This window comes from Pholcus phalangioides, unplaced genomic scaffold (assembly GCF_987345545.1).
Source record: "Pholcus phalangioides strain wild (caught in Gottingen) unplaced genomic scaffold, Ppha-v1.0 ptg000017l_1, whole genome shotgun sequence".
Lineage (NCBI taxonomy): Eukaryota > Metazoa > Arthropoda > Arachnida > Araneae > Pholcidae > Pholcus > Pholcus phalangioides.
The window spans coordinates 43,636,501-43,650,170 of NW_028301610.1; positions in this window are offsets into that span (position 1 = coordinate 43,636,501).

Consider the following 13,670-nt stretch of genomic DNA (forward strand, 5'->3'; position numbering starts at 1 on the left):
CATGGCCCCCTTGAAGTATTCCAGTATCACTAGTTGAGAACCACTGATCTGTGCAATGAACAACAATTTTTAAGGTACACAAAATATTCTTTGAGATATGGTAGTTTTCATGAATAATGAATATGATAGTTTTCATTGCACACAATAAGTGTGTGTGTGTGAATTTTGACAAAAAATTCAAATTTTTTATTCAAACGGCCGTGAAATATTAAATTCTAAACACAGCCAAGATCCTGATTCATTACAGAGCTAATGTTATCTAGAACACTGTTGAAAAATTTCATGAGAATATCTCGCATAGATTTTGAGAAATTTAGTTTCGCGTGGAATAAAACAATGAAAAAATGAATCTTCGAAACACGCGTTTGAAAATTGTTGAAACCGTTGTTCCAAATGATTTAAATCAGCCATAACTTTGTTTTCAATTATTGAAGGCACAATAATAAAACAGTTTTGGATTTTTTTTGCGTAAAAAATTCTTTCAATAAAAATTGTAAAAACATTTTCGACAATTTTCGAAAAAATTCGTCATGTGAACGTAGTCTTGAATATTTAATATGTTATACAAGTTATTATGTGTTTTTGACTTGCATAACTCGATATAAATGATGTAAGAAGACGGGGAGGAAAATAACTTCAGTAGTTATTGTTAAGGCACATATTTGAAGAAGAGAAGCTATTTTTCTGTTCTTGCGCATGACAGAAGCTCTAAATAGATTAAGAGCCCCCCCCCTCCCCCCTCCGCCTTCTTCCAGCTCCAAAAAAATGACATGAAAAGAAGAGCCGTAGAAATTATCATCAGGAAAGAGGAAGTGCATTAAGGGACATCATCAAATTATGAGCTTTTTTGTGTGTTTTTGGTCACACACACACACTCACAAAATGCCATCCACTTTCCCACCTCTTTGTCTCTTCTTCTTCATCGAGCTTGTAACCAAAAGAAAAAAAAAAACGCAGAGACAACCGAAAAATTTTTGCAGTCATGTCTTTTCGGCAAGTTTTGGTAACGCGATATTCCGTGCCGAAGTCATATAAAAGTGGCGTTGAGACGGCGACAATAGGCCGTGTAAGTACGGTATAAATTTAAATAAATAAACGAGAGACATGACCATAATTAATAACCCCGTTTATGGTCACGGAGGATGGTGGTTTTACTCGGAGGATATGTTTGTATGCGCCGTTTACAGCTTAATTGAATTTCTTGAAAGTTGTTTATAAATGACTTCACGGTAGATTTTCATCGTTCTTTTGTCATAGCTCATGTGTACGACATGCTTCGACGAGATATGAAAATGAGAAAAAAAAAAAAACAACTTTTTTTCCGTCCGCAGGTTGCATGTCGGTGAAGTCACATTTCTCTTGGTTTTTAATCCTTAATTCCTGTTCTCGATTTGCGTATTTTTCGTTGTACAGAAGTTATCTTTCGTGCTGTATGTATGTGACTTTACGCTGTTAGGTAGTAATTCCTTCACGCATGTCGCGTTTTGCATGGTGTAGCATTTTGCTCGTATTTGTTGTGTCCAGGGGCGGCTTAAACGAGGGTGCAAGGGATGTGGTGCATGCACCCTGGCGGCAGCTTAGACTTGAAACTTCCAATACTAAAAATTCACATGATTAATAAGCGAATTTATGACTAAGCCCGACTATCAGCTACAAAATTTGTTTCATCCTTCTCTCCTCCTATTCTAATTTTCTTGACCACTCATTTCTTAAATTTGCCGCCATGGGCTATAGCCAGCAAAGTCCCCCTTGAAAATATGCCTCTGCACATGACATCATGCTTTTGAGCCGTAACTTGCCGACACAGGTGTTGAGAAAACTTGAGGGAGAAGACAGAGTTTGGGACAGAAACAAGAATGGGAGGCAAGTATGCGTTTTGGTATCCTCATCTAGTAATGTTTCTGGAATGGTCAAATAAAGGTAAATTAAGAATTTGGCTTCTCACATGTACGATCCCTAGAGTATCGGAGACACCCCTTTAAAAACAATTTTTAAAATAAAAGTTGTCTTGTTATACTTCCTCTTTACAGGATAAGTGTCAGCAATGTAGACTTAATGATGAATAACAACAGCTGTAATGTGAATTGAGAAATTTGGCACAATTAAGATCAGTAAAAGGATTCTAAGCCAAAAACCAGGGCAATCTTTTTAAAAACGGGACGTATGGGCACGCATATTCCGGTTGGTAAACAATTGTTTGCGGCTTTGGACTTTCTTTTCTTTCAAACGGAGCGCAACTCAGGTCTATCACATCTGTGGGCGATTTACTACCCAGTGAGTTGCGCCGGAAGTGTAACTGTGTGTGTACCTAACAGTCTGAGTGCGTATTTAGTGTTGTGTTTAATTTTTCACTGCAGCCATCTATATTTCAGAAGTGAAGTGAGTGATGTGTTATGATTGAATTACATTTGTACTGTTTGTAGGTCTGTTGCTCTCTGTGGGTGGCTTTGGACTGCAGGAAATCAGGTTATTTTTTCAAGATCCCCTATAGTAAAGCCCTGTCACCCTCCCGTAAAAGTCTTCTTTAGGGACGGCACGTGAGGCTTTGCACCCAGGCAGCAGCTAAGCTTGAGTTGCCCATGGTTTTGTCAAATCAATAGCATGGTTCCAAATCAATAGCAGATTTTGTATGTTAGTTTCTAAAGTTTTTGGCGTCTTCAAATTTTATTCATTAGTATATCATTTGAGAAAATATCAAGGGATACGGATTTTTGTAGTGTGCGACATGAAACCACTAGGAGATTGATTATTGACTTGTGTATTTCAACTCAATTTTTTCTGGATTTTAAAGCAGGGTGCTTAACATTTTGTGTCCCATACAGGATCGTCTTAAGAGTCTCATGGGCCACCGGGCAAAGCAGGTATGGATCTGAAGCGAGTTGGGAGGGTCGGTTTATTTTTTAGGTTCGTTGAATCGTCTCGTACTCTACGGGACGTACAGAGATAAATGTTTTTCCTCCTTTTTCTCTCTTGGGAGGGCCGATTGCGTCCATCGCCGTCCTCTGGATCCACGCATGAGTCGAGGTAGATAAATTCAGCTGATAATGCAGCCGAAGCAGATATCTCCAGCTACAAATGAAGCGAAAGTGAACATCAGCAGTGAATGGAGTAGAGAGGCCGACATCTTCAGCCTAGAATGAAGTGAAGATGGAGGCAGGCATCTTCAGCTACGAATGAAGTGGAGGCAGACATCTCCAACTGCGAATGTAGCCAAGGCAGACATCTCCAGCTGCAAATATAGCCGGAGCAGACATCTTCAGCTGAGAATGAAATCGAGCAGACACTATCAGCTGAGAATGAAGTGAGCTCAAACATCTTCAGCTTCGAATGGAACGGAGGTAGAAATGTTTAGCTGCGAATGCAGTGAATTCAGACATCTTGAGCTTCGAATGGAATGGATGCAGACATCTTCAGCTGCAAATGATTTGGAGGCAGACACCATCAGCAGCGAATAAAGCCAAGGCAGATACTCAGATACCTACAGCACCGACTGGAGCTTAGGTAAACATATTCAGCTTCAAATTAAGTAGAGGCTGAAGTCATCAGCTACGAATAAAGCCGAGGCTCACACCATCAGCCTCTGCTTTATTCGGTGGTTCTCAAAGTAGTGAGTAGAGTAGTTCTCTGAGTAGACTTTAGTAGTTTTTGAGTAAAACTACACATCTCCGAATACAGCCAAATTTTCAGGATATCTTAATCACTTAATGAGACCATGGGAGAGAGATTAATGCAATAAAATTAATTTCGATGATAATTGGCGATGTCCCGTATTTTACCCTATTTTTAAGATTCCAGTTTAAAGAATTTTTTCAATGAAATATGGTCATCTGATCATTTGAATATTTTTTCCTGTCAAATACATTTTTGTTTACTGCGATTTGCAGCAGTCCTTCATTTCTCCTACCCTTCAGCAATTTCAGCAGTAATTAGCAAGTTTCATTTAAGGCAATGAATTGCATTTTTGACTAAATTTAGTGATACCTCGTATTCATTACTTCCTGTAGGCTCGCAATTCCCGACATTTTCCAAGATGATGTATGCTGAACCCAGGTATTATGGTATAATTTTTATTTGAACAGATATGTAAAGAAAAACTAAAATTAAAATTATAAAGGTTGAACAATTTTCAATTCAGTGTTATAATTAAGTTTTACTAGAATTTATTTTATCGAGTCTGCTTGTGGATCACCTGTCCGCGAACCACAGGTAGAGAAACAACGCATTAGATAGTTTCATTCTAACGCCTCACAATGACTGAATAACAAAAATGCAAGGTTTTAGCTCCAAGGAAGAAAAATGTCGTGTTTTAGAATATAATAAAATAATGAAACAATCGAACATTTGGCAAACAATTACGAGGAAAAGAAAAACAGAGTTGTCCCGTTTTACCAATAGCCGTTTACACACGGGATGTATGGTCACCATACTTGAAAATGAGACATTTTTCGTATATAGCTATCATTCGGTTATTGTTACCAGAAACCCCGAGCCCCGATGTGATCACTTTAAGCGGCGCGGACTGTATTTATAAATCATGATTGCACTTGAAGTAATTGAATGACGAGAGATAAAAATAAACTTACACTACTTGAGTTTTTTTTTTAAGAGCAAAAAACAATCAAAGTTACCAAAAAATTAAGGGAATTATAATGACCCTTATATGAAATAATAGGAATAAAATACAAAAATGAAGCCTGATACAACAAACGGGCAACACGGCAAGGCGTTTCCACAACGCACAGTCCAGTATCATCAAAAATTGAAGAGACAGTGGACGTCAACCGGAAAGAACAAAAATACAAAGCTACTACTACTAAAAGCGGTCACTGTGCTGTGTAATAAATTCGTAATTTTCAGTCTAGACGGGGAAAAGGAGACTCAGTGCGGCGCCGGCAAATCTCCCACGAGAGTAAAATAGGCTTTTCCCGCAATGCATTTTGTGCGTATAATATACCTACTCTCGTTTGCTTGCACTATACCCTCGATCACCACATCAACATCATCATCTATATATACTAATAAACAAGTACTAAACTCACTTCGACGAATTTTCCCGATTGTACCGGTATAGTGCCAAAAACAAAAACAAAAAATTGGGGAAAAAACTGCATTGCATGAATCATTTTTTTTTTTTTTGACAATTTTAGAATTTTAAATTTAGGGTATTCGAATGCGTTGAATACGTTATTTTGGAAGAAAATATCAATTTTTTTAAAATATTTTTTTAATAAAAAAAACCCTGTTTGTGTTGGCCTTGTTTTGTTCATATGACGCCTACTTTGGTGTTACATTTTTACATACAGGTAATACGTGAATACAAATTTTAAATGTGTTTAACGAGAAAATGCTGTTTTTGAAATTTTATGAGTTTGAAACAAGATTTCTGAAAATTTGTTCATTGTATCATTACGAAAGTTTAATGTAATATTCTTCTATATATTATTGAGGTTATGAACTATGGTCTATCATATATATTTGTTTAATTAGTGTTTTATAGATGATATGGAGGATGAAATTTCAAAAAATTCACACGTACATCAACAGATTTGAGTGTGACTTATGAGCATATCATTCAATCCTTTAAAAATTTTGATTAATAACCTACATCATTACTAGCTGAATGTACGTGAAAATAACACGTTCTATTCATAAAAATTTTTGGAATCGTGTTTCAAATATTACACGAATTTTGCTTAAAATTTGACATAAAAATGACTTCTTCATAGAAAACGGCATTGGTAGTCCAAAATTTATTATTGTTTTCATCATTTCGAGGCTCTTTCTACAAAAAAAAAGGTCATTAAAGTTCACTCCAGAACCATTTTATAGAAAAGTGCTTTCGAACGTAGTCAGATACCTTAAACCAGCGGTTCTCAACAGATGCTCCGCGGCCGCTCGAGGAAACTAAAAAGAATCGGTAAAAATAGTTATAAATATTTTTAAATAGTAAAAATAAGTCAGTAACTTTGATGAATAATTAAAAAACTGGTCTACGGGGCTCCGCCATAGAATTCTTTACTTGAAAGGACTCCGCGAGTCAAAAAAGGTTGAGAACCACTGCCTTAAACAATGGAATTCGCTTTTCTTTTATGCACAGGGCCTGTTTTTCTGTTTTTTGCATTGGCGAAAGGGGAACGTTAATTTTAGAGCCCCAAAGTTGATTGCTTTCTTGTATTTTAGGCACATCCCACTTGCCCCTTTCCCTGTGTACGTCTCTGCCTTAAAGAAGAGAACATATAATTGCCCCAGAAAATTCATATTCGTCCAGGGTGCAAACATGTGAAGAACAGGCCCAATCTATGCGTATTATTTCCAGAAAGAAACGAACTTGGTCGTAAAGTCAATAACTGGCAGACTTTTCATAAAACTGACTAATAAAACTCTTTTACCACCTTTTAGAGAGTATGACTGGTGATTTCCCGTATTTAAGATCCTGATTTCCCGTATTTTTCTTGGGGAAATATGGTCAGCTTAGACATAACAACATACTTTTTATCACTTCTGTTTTCAAAGCGTTGTACCACAAATTTTCTGGAACACACACAACATCTCATCACATAGAGAGTATGTTTGTGTTGATGACCTACCTATCCGTACTCAATGATTACATATATATCCCGTATTTTCCTGTACTCTCTCTCTCTCTCTCTCTTATCAGTGGATTTCATTACCAATTCGTCGTGACAATTAGCATACGTCATTAAATACGCACAATTTTAGTATGCAGTGAAAACGTTTTGCTGCAACAGCATACGAAAAGCCAATAAGCTGGCTGATGGCTATTTAGAGTAGACACTTAGGTGATTTGTTTACTGGTTGTGTCTGAGAATACGCAAAACCCACCGAGCCCCAAAGGAACAGTTTTCAATTGTTTAACGGTCATGTGTCCTTTCAGAATTTTTTTCTCCCATGTTTTCAGCGTTATCTCCAGAAAGTAAGAGAGCCCACATTGTAAACATTTGGAGGGTACAGGTGTGTCGATAGGAGACACATACGGCACACATACACAGTAAGTTCTTTCGATCACATTTCCTGTAGAATTTTCTATCGTTGTGATGCTTTGTGCTTGCTGGCTGTGCCAAATCCAGCGTTCGTAATGTCGAGAATACGGAAAGCGCTATCTCTAAAAAAAACAGGAAATTTGGTAGAATTCGACTAAATTTCAAATTAATGACGAAAAGTTGATCTTACAAAACCGTTGAATATCCCTGTGTCAACTTCGGAAACAATTACAAAGCAGAGAAACAAAATCGGAGACAAAGCTGCTGGTTGCAAATCATCTACCGCCAAATAAATGAGTCCAAGATGGGAAATTTCACTATTCGAGAAGATTTTGTTGCAATTTTTTACCCAATGTCGTAATATTTTCTCAAAATTCTCAAAGCTGTTTTGTTAAATTTTATTTCTTCAAGTGATTTGAAATGATATTTTTATGATCATAATAACATGACTGCGTCAGTAATAATCTTGTAAATATGCTTGAATTTCAGATCTGTGCATTTTTCACAGAAAATCGTCTGACGCTAAAATCGCGTAACTCGGGTAAGCGTAAGTCAGGGTATTACTGTATTACTGTGTTTATTCTATTTATTTTTTGAAAACAATTACCAGTAAAATGTCTGAAACAATTTGACAGACCATTTGTGTTGTAACCGGGCGGACCTGTAATTTTTGTTGTTTCGATTTGTTTTACGCATTTATCCCGTTTTTTTCAACGGTACTTATTTGAATTTGTAATGATTGCTAAAGTCTTATAATACACACACACGGTGTTTTTACAATATAAATTATATTATGACAATTATGGCAAAGATTATAAATTTTACAAATACAAATACAAATACAACGCCACAACAGGCAAAATGCCCAACGAGGTGGCTGATAAAAAGATGCCCATAAAAATATGGATGTCATATGTTTCAAAAATACAGCAACCCCATTAAAAATGCAATTAACACAAATTATAAACAATATATACACATGATAAAATATTATACAATGCCCATAAAGAATACTTATGGTTGTCTTATTCTAAGAATGGATAGCTTCTCGATTTACCCCAACATGTTTATCGTATTTCATTTTAAACGTGTCAATTGTGTTACAATTTACTACCTCCGGGGGTAAGCTATTCCATTTATTAACAACCCTATTAGAGAAAAATTCCCTGCGACACCATAACCTTGCATTGTCCCTCACCAATCGATACTGGTGTCCCCTTGTAAAAGCAGTTGATTGGCGGTGTACTAAAAGTTCATGGTCCATCCTATCCATCCCATTGAAAATTTTGAACACTTCGATCATATCTCCTCGACACCTGCGTTCATCCAATGTAAGCATATTCAAAAAATGAAGTCTCTCTTCATAACTCAAGCCCTGTGTGCCAATAAGGACACGCGTAGCTCTTCTCTGCACCCCTTCAATCAAGTCTATGTCCCTCTGTAGGTATGGTCTCCAAAACCTTACCGCATACTCCAGTCCAGGACGAACTAAGCCTCAAAAAGCGGAAGAATGACTTTAGGAGAACGCGAAGAGACCTTTTTGAAAATGAGACCAAGCATTCTATTCGCTTTTTTGACAACCGCTGAACAATGTTCAGAAAACTTAAGTCGCTCGTCAATGAGAATTCCCAAATCGGTGACTCTAGTTGCATCCGGGATAGTGACACCATTCAACTCGTAAGAGAACCGTGGGTTGTTTTGATCTCACATATTTGGTGTGTGTATTAATAGATTGAACCTACTTTTGGCAATGTTTTTTTCCGATGACAATTGTGCTGATATCCCGTATTTTAAAGATTATTATTCAAGATCCCAGTTTACCGCATTCTCAATGAAATATGATCATCAGATCGTTGAATATTTTTTCGTGAAATACTATTCATTTTTGTTAACAGTGACTTGTAGCCGCCTTTTATTTCTACACCCATTTAGCAATTGTATTTAAAGCAATAAATAGTGATTTTAGCAGTAATTAGCACCACCGGAGCACCTTTGGTCCGCGGATCATAGGTTAAGAAATGCTACTGTTTTACTTATAAATGACCATTGCTTAAAATGCAATGCTGTAGCAAATATGCAGTAATTTAAAATGCATTTCCCGTAAAAGAACGATGAACATGGCACGTATGAGATGAATATTTATATTTATAGTAATGCTCATTATTACCTAATTTATAAACTATGCACACACAACACACACACACAAATAAGTTTTCATCCCGAATTCTAGTGAAGATCACGAATGAAGGTAAGCTTGGATGATAAAACGGGACATTTTTTTACAGGACAAGGGCGGAATTACGGGAAAATACAAAATACAGATGTCAAATTAAAAAACATCAATGAGTAAGTTTCAGCGTGAAACACGTAATATATCTTTTTCTTAACCAAGGCCGGATTAACCCATATGAAGGCCCTAAGCACTCAAGTAATTTTGGTTCCCCCTTCCCCTTTACTTTTAATTATAACACATGGCCCAGGGCCTCATGATAATTAAATCTATTTACAATTTCCGAGAATAAGTATGTAAATTTGTAAGCAGGTATGTTTAGGTGAGCTGGGTTCAGAAAAATTCGTTTTCCCGGGGGTTCTATAATGCTGTTGAGAGCGCTACTGGGGTTACTTTGTGGAAATAGGGCGAGATCTCAATCCAAAAACTGAGCATCAACGCAAGTTCTTGCTCGCAATTAACTTAGTTTCTCTGCTTTTGTGTCATCCTCAGAGCCGCAACAAGAAACGAACATTTACTTTGTTACTTGATGATCTGTATCCATTTTGTACCTATATGTCGACGATTTGAAATCTTTCCAGATCGTAGATTTTCAGTCTGCCTGTAACCTTCAACTGCCATATGATCGCCTCTTGATATGGAGTGAACAAAATTCACTTCCTATATAATTGGATAAAACGTTTGTGTTAAACATAGGGATCAACAATCCTGAATTTCGATATTTTCTAAATAATTGCGTAAAATAAAAGCAGTAGCCATACACTCTGACCTAGGCAACGATATAGACCAGATTTTTTCAATGTCCAGCTATATAAGAAAAATCGTGAGCCAAAGCAACTCCGTTGCTTACATGATGAGAAGGTGCTATTCGAAGTGCGAAAGTGCGACTTTAATGGGTACCTTCAACACTTTTGTTCTACCGATTCTCGAGCACACGTCGCCACTGTGGAACCCTTATTTGATTGGCGACATCGAACTAATTGAAAAAACTCAAAAGAGTTTCACAAAGTGCCTGTCTAGTCTCTGGGGACTTTGATATCCTGAACGAATGCAACTCTTGGGGGGCAACGTTCTCTAGAATGGCGTAGACTGATCAACGACTTGAGACTGCTGTATAAGGTTGTCCAAGTCTAACTTAGACCATCGACTCTTTCATCGAACATAAAGTTCATGAAAGTTGTTCCCGCTTGCAGTATTCATTTTTATGTCGGGCTGGCAGAGCTTGGAATAGACTTCTATCCGATCTTCGTTTGTACACCGACGTACGCGTTATTTTGCAAACGACTATCAAGCTTTAACATTTCGAGTTCTTGATCACATCCTATGTATGTACAGTTTATCATTCATTGGAAAAACACCATAAAAACGGAAACAAAAACGATGGGAAAGGTGTTTTGTTTCTGAGGACGTTTTGATCGACGTTATTAGCAACGTTCATCATTATTCTCTAAGGCGCAGGTTATTAATATTTTGTGTTCTGCGGACCCTTTGCGCCAATATAACAAATGCCAGGGACCTGCTGTGCCAATAAGAAAGCCAAGGATCCCTTCACAGAACAATATTCAGCACTTAATAATGTAGAAAACAACACGAGCGTGTATGTGGTAATTATTTATCTCCTCAAAGCTCACGGACCGCCTGAAACCACTCCAAGGATCCGAAGAAATCAGAGGACTCCTGGTTAAAACCACTGCTCTAAGACAATGTTTCTCAACCTTTCTGAAAACAAGGACCAGTAAAATGTCTGAAACAATTTTGCGGACCACTTGTGTTCCGTATTACGGGATATTCCTGTAATTTTTCATTTTTCCGACTTTTTTTATACATTTGTCCCGCTTTCCAACGGCACTTAATTTATTTATTGAATTTATAATAATTACTAAAGTCGTAACACACAGACATTTTCATAATATAAATTATGGGCCTATTATGATAATTATGGCAAAAATTACAAATATTCATCTCACATATTTCTCAGGTGTGCAACGTTTTTTTCCGCAATTTCTCAGCAATTTTCATTGCGATCGGTGACTGTGCTTACTTTTTTTCATGACAATTCACGATATTTTGTATTTTACGGATTATTATTTAAAAGCCCAGTTTACCGTATTTTTCTCCAATGAATTATGGCCATTAGATCATTTGAATATTTTTTCTCGTGAAATACTGTTTATTTTCGTTAACTGCGATTTGTATCAGTCCATTATTTCCACACCTTTCAGCAGTAATTAGCAAATTGTATTTAAATCAATAAATTGAAATTTTTGGCAAAATTTTGATATCCCGTATTTGATATATCGTAATTTCCTGCATTCTCCTAAATGATGTATGGTGAACCTAAGTATGAAGGTATATCAATTACAACAGGTGAATAAAATTTTATCAAATCTGCCTGCGGACCAACTATGCCATCGTCGTGGACCATAGGTTAAGAAACGCTGCTCCAAGTCAATCAGTCTGAACCAAAAATTATTGACGTTATAGCAAAGGCGTCGTTACAACCGAGTTTGACTGTATCTCAATCCTTACAGCGGCAATCTATTATTTAATCTCCACTGTTAGTTTTTCAAATATTTCTATAATCTCAGCATGTATACGAAACTTTGTAGGTTTTTGTCCCTTATACATACCAATGTTTTGACTTTTTAAAACTTTGAGTAAAATCTCTTCACCGCGATTAATTATTAATTATTTTCGGAATAAAATTAAAATCAAAAAAATCAAACCTGGAACCAAAACACTTTCAGCTTTGATATTTAGATAGCAGGTCGTTTTTTGGGTAATTTCTATGAATTTTTAAAATTTTTTGAACGAATAAAAGACTTTTCAACCTTCATGAGAATTCTCTCACGAATATTATATCTTTATTAATTACCATCATGTGATAATTTTTTTTGAAATAACGATATCATGAAAACATTTTTCTCGCAATATACAGACGAACCCCCATCACCCTAAGGATGATCCGTATATTGGGTGTTAATGACTATCCTAAGACAAACCACACTCTCGAAAATTAACCTCGGTGGCAAACGATATTAACCTGCGTCGATAATTACCCCAGGTATTTAATCATTCCTAGAGTCGGCGTGGCTCGTTTACAAAGGGTCGTAGTAGTAGTAGCTCTCTCTCTTTTGCTCTCGTTCTCTCTCTCCATCATCTTTTAAAGAAATTACGTATGTACATTTGCAATATGCCAGTTGCTGATACCAAAAAAAAAAAATAAAGTAATTTTTAACATTTTTCAAATTTTCAACATTTTTTCTTTTCCAAAATATCGTATACAAAATTCGTAAAAAATAATTTTTCTCTCTATTTTTTTCAATTTTCATTTGAAAAATCAATCAATATAGTGAATTTCTCTAACAGAATGTTCTAAATTAATCAACAAAAAATGTTTAACGAATATTTATGCAATATTGGAAGGATTTTATAGGGAAAAATATTTGTTTTATTTTCGATATGATATAGGTATACCCGAAGATATAATTTTAAAGATCGATTCAATTTTCATTGTGAATTTCCATTTGAAAAAAACCAATGAATGTTGTGAGAATTTCTTCAATAGAATATTTTACATTAATTACAGAAATATTTGAATAGATATTTATGCAATATCGTAACGCCTTTATAGGGGAAAATATTTTAGTTTTACTTTTGATGTACGGATATGAACGTAGATATAATGTTAAATCTTAATCCAATTTTTTTTGTGAATTTACATTTGAAAAATCAATCAAAGTTCTGAATTTCTTCAATAGAATATATGTTCTACATTAATCTGTAGAAACATTAGAATGAATATTTACGAAATATTGAATGGTTTTATAAGGGAATGTATATTATTTATTACATTATCTTTGACCTCATACGGGGATATAGATGGAATTATAATTCTCATATAGTTATAAAGTTTTGAAAATTATAGTTTTTACCGAAATTTCCTGATTTTTTTGATAAGAAATAAAATTGATAGGGGATTGAATTTTTTATTTTTAGCATTTAATAAAATTATTAGATGGAAATATATATATATATATATATATATATCAAAATGGTAATATTAAGTATTCCTATATACTCTGATTTAAAGTCTGATTATAACTCATAGAATGTGTCTGAATGAGGTGATTCTGACATTTTTATAGTTTTGATGATTATCTCAGCGATATTTATTAATTTTATCAGCTGGTGAAAATTTTGCTAATCAATTTTAGTTCGCAACTCAGACCTCAATGTTGATCCATTATTTTGGTTTCTACATGGTATGCGAAGGTTCGAATTAGCTAATGTATTTCACTTGCCGGATACTATCAGGCTTCTATGTGGTCCGGCATATATAGTACATGTGTCTATCTTTCCATCGTGTTGCTGATTCCAAGGTTTTGTCGCTTTTTTCCCCTCTAAATAGTAGGTTAGCTCTAAAATGAGCCGCCTCC